Source organism: Phyllostomus discolor, chromosome 8 (genome assembly GCF_004126475.2).
Source record: "Phyllostomus discolor isolate MPI-MPIP mPhyDis1 chromosome 8, mPhyDis1.pri.v3, whole genome shotgun sequence".
Classification (NCBI taxonomy): domain Eukaryota; kingdom Metazoa; phylum Chordata; class Mammalia; order Chiroptera; family Phyllostomidae; genus Phyllostomus; species Phyllostomus discolor.
In genome coordinates this window covers 46,913,821-46,925,832 of record NC_040910.2, presented here as the reverse complement: position 1 = coordinate 46,925,832, position 12,012 = coordinate 46,913,821, and the positions used below count along the sequence as shown (strand labels likewise).

Sequence of the window (12,012 nt, the reverse complement as noted above, 5' to 3'; positions counted from 1 at the left end):
TGTTCTGAATCCCAAGAGCCTTCCTTCAGTGTAGCAAGAATCACAGTAAGTTTGTTGAATGGCTGAATCAGAAATCCAAAGTTTTCCTTAAACCAGGAACACCTCAAATTATGGAGATAATACCTAGTAATCCTCACGTTCTTGCTGCTTTGCCAGCCTGGACTTGTAGAGGGCAGCAAAAGGGTAAGCCATATAGATGCTGGTTAGTGAGAGGGGGAGAGCTGTAGTCACCTCACAGGAGCACAGTTAACAAAAGGGAACAGACTGGACCCTTACCAGAACCCCCTGATTGAGGTCTTGCCAGGGTCTAAAGTGCCATCATGCCCACGTTTTTTCAGTCTAGTTCCTGCCTGGACCATTTCCTCAGTAATGCAGTAGCCTTTTTTCTTATTTATGAAGAATACTTTTTAAAAAAATTTCTCAAGTCATACTTTGGGATGAAATCAAATCTCTAGTAGCCTTTATTCTCTATCTTTACTCATTAGAGATAGAGAACCTTAACCATGAGGGATCTTGTGTCCTTGGGGTGGGGGAACTTAAATTTTCATAAGTTCAGATCAGTATATGTAAATGGAACAAATCAGAAACATGGAAACTGTGGGCTCAGAGGGAGAGATTATGTGTGCTGTGAGCTTTGTTGCTTCTGGGTGTGCCTAGCTGGGGGCAGAGTGTGTTGGATCCCAGCCAGGAGGGCAGCCTGGCCACCTCAGTTATTTGCCTAGAAGATCTTCTGTGGGGCTAGTGTTCTGTATGATTGTGTTCAAGTGAAATTGCTTTCTCCCCTAGGCCTAGGACACATCTGTGTATGTAGCTGGTGTTCTAGGTGTACTTGTACTTGCTTGATTTTTAGAGGGTTTGAACTGGATTTCATGAAGGTTTTTCTTCTTGAACACCCATGGTAAGTTTTTTTGCCTGAAAGTGAAATACATTTTGATGCCATTGAACTCCAAGGAAACAAACTCTATTTTTGTGTTCTAACATGGTAATAGGATTAGTGAAGGCACATTGAAATGCCATTAATACCAATGTAGCATTCTGAAGAGAATTAAAATAGTCTAGTACTAAATTTTTAACATTGACTCCATTTGAGTATATTTGTAATATTCTGCATGTCTCTCAATTTAGTTTCAGTTTTAAATGTCATCAGATGGGTGGGGGGCTTGATGGGAGTATTTTTTAATCCCAAATGGGTCCTCAGTAAAATCTTCAGGGGCTCTATTCTCTGGGTTTCAAAAGTACTTTGCTTTCACACCTCTGCCTTTGGGGATTCTTGTGTTCAAGTGTGTGACACCCTCTCCCTACTCCAGCCTAGAGGTCAGGTGGTTTTTATTTGTCCAGCCTCCCTTTAATCCAAACCTCCCCATGAGACCAAATAACAAAATGTGAATTCCTTCTATGTAGATCTGAGGAAGGTTACTATGTAGATCTCAGGAAGACTTCCCTGACCTGAGCCCCTTGCAGAGACACCGCTGGCACCCTGGGAGGAGCACCCTAAGCCCTGCTATCTGTGAGGGCAGGGTCTTGGCTATATTTGGCTCCTGGGGTGTGGAGTCTAGTGCCCAGAAGCCCACTTTGTTCCCATCAGGCATGATTCACAACCTTCCTAGCTTCCATTTTCTTGGTTTCATCAGATTGAGCTCTCCTAATAACAATTTTAATTTAGTAAGAAGCATGGCTTTCTATTAGAGTAATTTGGAGACACCCTGCATGAAGCACCTCGACCTCACTGGGACTGGACGAGGGTGTGGAGAGCCTGGACAGGGGCCGCCAGAAGTGAAAGGCAGCAGTTCTGGTGTGGTTCTGTAATTTGGCTTCCCCTATTTGTTACAGACAATGGACTAGCTCACTTGGTTTAGATCCTTGTGCTCAGGGTTTGCCTCTTCCAGCCACCTTGGCACAGTGGGGCCCCGAGCTGAGGACATGGTACCTGTTCCTTTGACCTTTCTCTCTCCTCAGCAGATGGTACTGTTGCTCATTCTTCTTGCCAGTGAAAGAGCTTATTCATGCTATTATTGAGGGTGGGCTCAAAGCTCCACTCCATCTACTGGGGATGGCACTCACCATCCTTCTTGGAGTCTGCCCTCATGCCTTGGCTTCCTCAAGTTGGCCCAGTACCTGGCACTGCCCTAGGCAGCACCAGTACCACCTCTGTGGCTGAGGCTGTAACAAGGCAAATGAAAAGCATTTCCCGTGTTTCTTAACACCATTGTGGTAAGCCATCTGAGCTTGGTGTGGGGGCGGAGGGGGTGGCTCAGGGCAGTGACAGTAGTCCTGCTGAATTCTGCATGTGCCTCACAAAACAGTCTCTAGGGAGGACTATGTTTATAACTCGATCCTGTGTTCCAGTCCCCTTTTTTTAGTTTTGAGGAAGCTAAGGGCCAATTGCCTCTTAGCCCAGGCTCTGGAACCTTCTTCAAAAGTTCTCACCTCACCACACCTTTTGGTGTGTCCACCTTGGTCCAAAAATCTCCTCCAATATCTGATGCTTTAAAAGCCTTTTGTGTGTGTACCTTGTGGTTAAGTTTTCTGGGTGGGACGTTTTTCCACTTCCTCCCGTTTCACATCAACTATTTGATTCTTGGAGGACAACTTTTGTTTCCCTTAGTCCTCTAAATTGCCAACAGTAGGGCTCTCAGGCCATGTGGCCCATACCTGCCACCTATAGTTTGACCTGTCAGGAAGCTGCTGATTCCCTGGTCTCTCTCTCTGCCCAACTCCCTGTCAGGGACTTGAGGTGACATTCTTCTGGGTGCTCTCCCCTCTGGGTACACAACTTCCTTAGTGGTCCCACTCAGCCCTATTACTCAGCTGCTGTTCTGCCCCGCCCCCAGATAATCACCCCCCCCCCCCCCCCGATGGAATTTGTCTTGTGATGGTTTAGTAGTTGAGATTAATCCTGGGTTCCTCCTCATCCTCAAGATTTGGCCTCTTATGTTTGAGTCTGACTTGCCGCTCATCTTCCACCCCTTTTTTGGGTCTTTTTTTGTTCCTACAATAAATAGTCTTCCTGCTGATCTTGTTCGCTGTCTCCTCAACAATGTTCCTAAATGATGGGATGCCTGATCCCTAACTAAGGTGGCTTCAGCCAGTCCTGGGACCAGCAATCTCTCCTCAAGAGGACATCTTTACCCTTTGTTTCTGGAAGTCCTTCTGCTCACTTGGAGGAGGAGGTCTCATTAGATGCTAATCTGCCTTTGTGCAAATCAAGCACAGCTCCAAATCTTGGACCAGCAGTCATGTGTTGCCAGCGACGTTGTTTTCATTCTCCTTATTTTTGCATTGGTTTTCTCTGTGTAAGTAGCTGGTGCTACTTTTTAAGCTAATGATTTTTCTTCTTTTTCTATTATGAAAATTTTCAAATCTGTAAAAAAAAGTAAATTCACCAACTAACATTTTGCCACTTTTGTTTTATTTATCAGTGTACAGGCTTCCCCCCCCCCCAAAATCCTTTGGAAGTTGGTTGCAAGTGTGATGTTTTCCCTCAGGTACTTCAGCAAACATCTCTTTAAGAACTAAAGAGCATTCTCTTGAAAACAGGGATTCCACAAGGCATTTGTACACCCATATTCATAGCAGCATTGGTCACAGTGGCCAAAAGGTAGAAGTAAAGGTGTATACCCGTACAGTGGAATATTATTCAGCCTTAAAAAGGAAGGGAATTGTGATATATAACAACATGGATGAACCCTGAGGACATCATGGTCGGTGAAAGAAGACAGTCATAAAAAGACAAATGATTTCACTTGTATGAGGTACTTAGAGTAGTATGGGTCATAGAAAGTAGAATGGTGGGTGCCAGGGTCTGGAGGAAGGGGGACTGTGTAGTTAGTGATTAATGGGGACAGAGTTTCAGTTTTACAAGATGAAAAAAATTGGGGGGCTGGATGGTGGTAATGGCTGCACAACAGTGTGAATAAATGTACTTAATGCCAGTGAACTGGGCATTAACAAATGATTAAAATGATAAATTTTATGTATATTTTGCCATAATAAAAAGATAAAGATTATTAAAGTGTTTGTTCATTTTTTCCTTTTTTAAAAGTCATCCTTTAAAAAAACACAATAAATATTTTGTTACATATAAGAAAATCAATAATAATTGCATCCCATATTAGATTTCCTATGTTGTTTCCCAAAATGTGCCTCTCTTCCATTCAAACAGGGTCACACATCACATGTAATAGGTTAATGTTTTCTTTAAAGTTTGTAAAATGCAAACTGATTTAGAGCACAGATGGATCTCTAGGGGTGATGAAGGTGCTGGCTGTGGGACTAGCATAGGGTTAGAATAGCCCTGAATGTGTAGTGGTTTAGGTTGCTGTGGCTCTGAAGCTGAATTGCTGAAGTGTGTTCCCTGGCCTCCTAGCTTCTAGAGGAGCGACCTTCCAGATCTTTTTTTCTTTTTTAAAAAATGTATTTATTTATTTATTTATTTGAGAGGGAAGGGAGGGAGAAAGAGAGAGAGAAACATCAATGTGCGGTTGCTGGGGGCTGTGGCCTGCAACCCAGGCATGTGCCCTGACTGGGAATCGAACCTGCGACACTTTGGTTCGCAGCCCGCGCTCAATCCACTGAGCTACGCCAGCCAGGGCCCCTTTTTTTTAAATATTCACCCAAGGATATGTTTGTTGATTTATTTTTATTTATTTATTTTTTTAGAGTGTGGGGGAGAGAGACATCTATCTGTTTGCCCTCCCATGTGTGCCCCGACCTGTAGTCGTTTGGTGCATGGGCTGACGCTCCAACCAACTGAGCCCACCCGACCAGGGCAGAACGTTCTCAGTCTTTATGGTAAGGTCAGCATGGGGCTCCTGAGCATTAGAATGTGGCTAATGCAACTGAGGAACTGCATTTTTAAGTTTTATTGAATTCTAATTAATGTTAAAACTGATGTTTAATTTAGTTATTGGAGAACTTTTAAGTATGTTGGGAACATCTTGGGTATGTGAATGTACTTTTTCAACTGTAAATTTTGTAGAATCAAAATACAGATCAAATTATTTTGGATGAAAATTTAGCTCCTGAATTGAGATGTGCTGTAAGTGTGGGGAACACACTTGGATTTCAGACATACTTAGTATGAAAAGAAAGGTCAAATGTCTGTTTCTTGTAGTGACTACATGTTGAAATGATACTTGGGGCATACTGTTTAGAATGGCATATACTATTATACATTCTATGAAATATACTCTTAACTTCACCTTTGTACATTAACATGGCTTCTAGAAAGTCTTAACAGCAGTTGAGTGGCCACATTATGCTTCTGTCAGAAGCGTGTAAATAGGATGCAAGTATGAAGTATCACTATCTCTGTGCTCAGCCCGCACTGCCACCCTCTACTAGGTCCTCCCTTTATATATCTTTCTGGGCTACTGAAGAACTTTGGGCCTTGTTGGTTTTTGGTAAATTCTCAGCTGGAGTCTCTTTCTCATCTTCTATTCTTTCCTAATGAAGCCTTAGTTAAGCCTGTGAGCACCTGAGCCCTGGGCGTGCCACTGCTCCACTACATGTCAGGCCTGAGGAGGCAAGGGGTTTGATTGGGGCAGGAGGAACATGCTAACCAGTCTGTGTTACTTAATACATAGGGGAAGACCTCTCAGTCCTTTTGTCTTAGTTCCTTGCCCTAGGTCTCAGATGGTACAGAGATGTGGGAATCATTGGTGTGAGGGCATTGGGACCCCAGAGAGGATAGTTGGGGTACCAGCTCAGTTCCCTCCCAGGTGAGAAATGCCCAGTGTGGAGTCTGGGAGAACTCAGAATCACAGAGTGATGTGGAAAGCTGCAGAAGAGTGTGGGTCTCTAGTTTTCCTCAGCATGGCTTGCAAACCAGTTATTAAACCCAGCGCAAAGTGTCCTTTTCACTCCAGGATGTGTGTATACACATTTTTATTTCATCATTCTCTACAGTGGACTGTGGTTTGAAGCTTTGTGTGGTGAATCTTAGTTCCACATCCTTACGTATTTTTTTCAATTTTAATACAAAAGCATGGGGGAATTCCAGGGAATGCTGCAGGTTTATTGGGAATGTGATCACCATATTTTTTGGACTATAAGACGCACCCCCCTATTTTGGGAGGAAAATAGGGGTGCATCTTATAATCCAAATGTAGCTTACCTGGCTCGTGGGGGAGGGCAGCCTATGTTATTTAAGTTATTAAATATTTTACCAAATTTTTTGCTTCAAAATTTTTTCCCCTATTTTTCTCCTCTAAAACCTAGGTGTGTCTTATGGTCCTATGTGCCTTATAGTCCTAAAATATGGTATGTGCTGGGGTGGCTGACTGTTTCAGTCTCTCGTGGGTTGAGAACTCTTCACCTGAGTGGATGCTAAGGATGAGTCAGCCAGGGAGTAAATTTGGGCTCTGCGATAGAGTCAGATTTTGAGATGCATGCCTGGCTGCTGCTGGGGCATAGAACCCAGGACAGGTTCTGCCAGTGGTTACTTGTTTGCAGGCTGCCCAGGGGAGAGTGGGTTGGAGACAGGAGGAAGGGGCATGGCAGGGGAGCCCTGCGAGGAGATAGACCATATTTTTCTCTTCAGTATCTGCACCACTCCTTCGGTCAGTGTCAGAGCTGGGGCACTTAACTTCTGTGAGTCAGTTACTTCAGTGGAAGTTAGGTATAATTAATGGCAAACAAGAACATTCTCATGAAGCACCCGATCCCTGCACAGTTCTTTGTTTCCTTAGTTGTTCTCTGGAGATTAGTTCTTTTAAGTATCCATCTCAAACTGATGTGCAGTTAGATTATCAGGGCAGAAGTGGACATTGAATGTTTGCTATGGGTTGAGGCCTCCCTGCAGTGCATGGAGGTGGCTTTCTAAGGGCCTTACATTTACTTGACAGGAAAGGGGCCTTGGCCTGTTTCCCTGGGGCTGCTTGACTGTCAAGGACTGGCTTTTGCTGCACCCTTGCAGTGTGTCTCTAGTTTAAATGCTGTCACCTCTTTCTGGCTGGTTGTTTTGGGGCCTTGTGTCCATCTTTCATTTCCTTCTTTGGAAACCAGACACTCATACTTGGGGTCTTTCCGATTCTGATGTTGACTTTGTCATTTTCTGTATTCCCTTTCCTTTGAGAAAAGTGATGCTGTCCCTCTCCCCCCTCCAGTCCCTGTTAGTTGGGTTCTGTACCTGATGAAAGGTGAGGCACAACAAGAGGAAAATTCATCTTTCTTGGAGCCACTTCTTGAGCATGCCTGATACTGACAAATGTATCCTTCTTTTCCCCCAGATTTTTCTTTTAAGATTCAACTTGTCAGTGAAGGACAGAGGGTGCTGTTGAAGAGATGGTCAGTTTATAAACATCAGCTCTTCATTAAGAGCTCCTGCATCTTTAAACCCTGGGTCAGTGTGTGCCCTTGTCCTTCATGGATATGTTTGTTTCTGGCTCCTTAGACCCGGGGTATCAAACTCATTTTCACTGGGGGCCACGTCAGGGGGCCTCATGGTTACCTTCAAAGGGCTGAATGTAATTTCAGCTCCTTCAACAGTTAAGGAGCAGTTACACTTATATACAGTCCTAAAGTTATTTCAGCCCTTTGAAGGAAACCACAAGGCTGATGTGGCCCCTGGTGAAAATGAGTTTGACACCCCTGCCTTAGAGTGTCTATATGTCTCCATGTCTTCCCTTGACCATTGAAGGTCTGGTTTTGCCTTTCTATCAGTGAGGGCTCTTGGTGGGCTGATGTGTCACTTGGATGTCAGAGTAGTGGTGTCTCTGGAAGCTCTTTGCTAGCCCCACTCCCTGAGCCTCCTTTGTCCCCAGTGAGTATAGGTGGGTCCCAGGGAAGGTTTGAGTATCACTCTTAGCCACCATTGTAGTGCTTTGAAAAGAGACTGAGAGGCACCATGTGCTTTTAAAAAGATTTGAGAGTATAAGATGGAGCGGGGAGGGGGAGAGAAATGCATCAAGTTGATGTTCCACTTATTTATGCATTCATTGGCTGATTCTTGTGCCCTGACTGGGGATTGAATCTGCAACCTTGAAATGTTGGAACAATGCTCCAGCCACCCGAGCTACCTGGCCAGGGTGGGTACCATGTGGAGCTCTCCACCCTATTAACTTTGCTTACTTGTTGAATGTTCTTTCCACTTAATTAAAACAGGCTTGTGTGCCCAGCTGATGCATTCTGGAACATTTTAGCTACAGGCACTGGCCTGCTTCTCCCTGTGTAGTGCTAGCCATCGGCTGTGCAAATTGTTAATCATCTGCACTGGTCATCTCTCTCTACTTGGCCTTCTAAATTCTCAAACAGCTTGACTTTAACCACTTGCTTGGAAGTTGACACTACTGTATTTCCCTTGGTGTTTGGTATGCTGGGAACATCATCATAGTTGTCTGTCTTAATAGTTTTACATTTTGTTCATGAGGATCATGAACTTGATTTTTATCCTTTTGTTGGAAATTGGGAGGGCTTCAGAGAACTATTGTGCTGTCATCTTCAGAAGCCTTCTGGTCTATACTAGGGCAACCCAAAACTATTGTCAACCCTGTTTAACTAATTCTAGTTTCTCACTCTTAGACTTTTTCCTCATTTCAGTAGTTTCCTTCCTATTGGGAAACTCTCTAAGTGGAGGAAAGTGCACAGCCTCACTACCCACCTCAGCTTTGTGATCTGCATGGCTCTGTGGTCATCTTGGAGTTAGTTCACTTCTCAAAGCAGGGTTTTACTATATGAATTAACAGCCCCATTATGTTACATTTCTTTTTTCTTTTTAAAGGTTTTATTTATCCACTTGTAGTGAGGGGAGGAGAGGGAGAGAAACATCAGTGTGTGATTGCTTTCCCACACACCCACTCCCTGGGACCTGGCCTGCAACCCAGGCATGTGCCCGAGGCTGGGAATCGAACCCATGACCCCTTGGTTCACAGGCTAGCACTCAATCCACTGAGCCACACCAGCTAGGTCTACATTTCTTATTGTGGTGTCGGTTAATCTCAGTGCTGGCTCTTTTGGAAAAAAAAAATGAATAACTAAAGATAAAAGGGTAAAGACAGATAAAGTAGCTGGAGTAATAGCTTTTTAAAAGAGGCAACCAGGAGAAAATGTCACTATGATTTTATGAAAGGCACAACCCAAGACCCAGGTTAGTGGGAATGCAGACTTTGAAGTAATGGCATTGTATTTCTGTCATAATCTTTGGAGACTTGACCAGGTCAAGGCCTGCTCACCAAGTAAAGAGACAGAGACAAGCTGACAGACCAGCCCTGTCTACAGGGGTAGGGGTTTATGAAGGAGGCAGATTGAAAGAAGCCAAGCTGTTTTTTACGTATATGTTGGTTGATTGATATTTTGGCATAAATAGGTATAGTCATCCACAGACCTACCATTATACCCCACTTCATTTTATTGTGTCATGTACTTCCCCATTTGCACACTTTTACCTGACTTTACCTGTAACTTTGTGTTCTACTTTTCTAACATGACATTTTGTCATAACCTTTACCTCACCTTGACATAAAGTTTAGAAATCTATGGAATGGGGGTTGCAAACCATGGACCAGTCTGAGCTTTATTAGCACACAGTCATACTCATTTGTCTAAAGATTGTCAGGGGGCTGCCCTCCTTGATACAGCAGCAGCAGGATGGAGTATTGCAACAAACTGTCTTACATAGCTGACTGTGTTGACTCTCTGGACTATTACAGGAAAAATTAGCCTGCCCCTGCTGGAATATATGTTAGCCCAGCAGTTTTGATTTTATTCACATCAGAGTTTTGTTTTTACTGTATGTCCATTACAGGAACATTTTAAATTTATAAATCCATCTACCCAGATATACCCATCAACACCAATGGGATTTTTACTCTACCTGAGCCACTCAGTCCTGCAGCCTCTGGTTGGCCCCTTTCACAGGGGAAAGATGGTGCAAAATCCTCAATAACCCCTAACTTTTCATGGGTCTACTGATTGGTTTCGAAAGCAAAGGGCCTGGAATTCTGATTGGCAAGGCTGTGGCCTGGTCCCTGGTCCTCCTGGCTGCAGGGTCCTTGTAGGCCTGATCCCCTCAGAGGGGGACAGAGAGCTTGAGTGCACCTATCAGGAAGGCTGGCTCATTTCTGCCTTGAGTTGCCTGATTTAAGGCAAGTTGCTGGGCTGAGTCTGAGTAACAAGCCCACTCGACAGGTCTGAGGGGTGAGGTCAGAGCACGTAGCAACTTCAGGAAAAGGGATTAAGATTATGACGTTTTAAAAAATATTTTATTTATTTATTTTTAGAGAGGGGAGGGAGAGAGAGAGAAAAGAGAGAAGAGAGAAACGAGAGAAACATCCATGTGCGGTTGCTGGGGGCTGTGGCCTGCAACCCAGGCATGTGCCCTGACTGGGAATTGAACCTGCGATGCTTTGGTTCCCAGCCTGTGCTCAATCCACTGAGCTATGCCAGCCAGGGCAGATTATGACTTCTAAGAGCTGCCTCTGCTCACCACTACTGGCTAGGATCTAGACAGTGCAATCTGGCTGATGACATGAGTGCTGTTCTCACCAGCTGCCTGAGCTGGTCAGATGGACCACAGTCCTATGTGTGCTTCCCCACTAACACAAGACCACACAGTGAAAGGTGCTATGGTCATGAGTGGGAGGTAGCTTCTACTCTGGGACCCTGAGGGAGCAGACCTTTGGATACTTGTATTTTGTACCCAATGTAACTGACATTCCAAGAAAGATATTCTTAGGACAGGATAAGATTTGCTACAAGTTAACTAGTATTGAGAAATTGTTAATTGAGAAATTTTATTCCAAGTTGGAGTTCTCCACCTCTTCTCTTTGTCTCTAGGGTAGAATCTTGCACTTCCTCAAAATAATTTTTTACAGGAGAGCCTTGTAGTGGTGGAGAGATATGTGAACTTACAGTTTCTTTAGGGGCTGGGGTCACTTGGCATTGGCCAGCATTTTGCTTGGCATGAAACAAGTTCAGGCCACAAACCCCATGTTCCCCTTTGCCTGGGATGTATAAATAGCAGCCTGGTTCCTGCTTGCCACAGCATCAGCAGGGAATCACTTTGATGATTTGGGATGATAGCAATCAATATCCTTGAAGGCAGGCGTGCTTAATTGGAGGTCTGTAAATTTAGGAAAAGAATTTACCTCTTTATTTTCATTAACCCAGAGGTTCCCAACTTTTGTGATTCACAGCATTCTTAGCATGTCAGTGTTTCTGTGATGCTCCTAGACCAAAGCAAACAACTAAGTACTAACATCCCAGCAACTGGATAGCTGTTTGAAAAAATACAACATAAACTGAAGATTCTGCCCTTATAACCACAGTTACTTCCTAATAGACAGTGTGCCCATTGCACAGCTCTTCATACTTTAGAACCAGATTGAGCACTGATGCCTGCATTTCGTGTTGATTTTTTAAAAAATTTTATTTGTTTACTTTTAGAGAAATGGGGAGGGAGAGAGAGGAGAGAAACATCAATGTGTGGTTGCCTCTGCCCCCAACTTGGGACCTGGCCTGTAGCCCACGCATGTGCCCTGACTGGGTATTGAACTGGCAACCTTTTGGTTCACAGGCTAACGCTCAATCCACTGAGCCACACCAGCCAGGGAGGGCCATTTCATGTTGATTTTTATTTGGCATTTGCTTTATTATAGTAGGTGCTGAACACCAGGCTTTGCAAGATAAAAATGACATCGTCAAAAGAAATATAGTGCCATCTGACGTTGAAATGATCAGTTGCCTTATGCTGATAGTTCCCACAGTGCTCCTCTGGTTTACCACAGGACCCTTGGTATTCAGCTTGGGAACCAGGGCACTGATTATTTAATTTCTTCCTCTTATTTCCCTAACTGGGAATATGTTGTAAAAATCTGTTGGGAGTGGATCTAGAAATGGGACACACCCAGTTGGACCATGCAACCTTCTTTGGGTTGGAAACGAGTACCATATTTTCAGGACTGTAAGATGCACTGCACCATAAGACACACCTAGGTTTTAGAGGAGGAAAATAGGAAAAAAATTTTGAGGCAAAAATGTGGTAAAATATTTAATAACCTGTGACCCTGCCCCCCC

The 12,012-nt window shown here is 44.0% G+C and overlaps 1 protein-coding gene across 3 annotated transcripts in view; it reads left to right on the top strand.

Annotated features, from left to right (window-relative positions):
• Positions 1–12,012, top strand: part of BRD4 (bromodomain containing 4) — an 80,084-nt gene that overhangs the window by 26,496 nt on the left and 41,576 nt on the right. The window contains exon 1 of one of the 3 annotated variants that reach the window (XM_036032464.1): positions 4,654–4,791. The exons of the other annotated variants lie outside the window; for them this stretch is intronic. The gene's annotated coding sequence lies outside the window, so the exon portion shown is untranslated. Of the gene's footprint in view, positions 1–4,653; positions 4,792–12,012 lie in introns of those variants that run through there. 3 annotated transcript variants of the gene reach the window in all.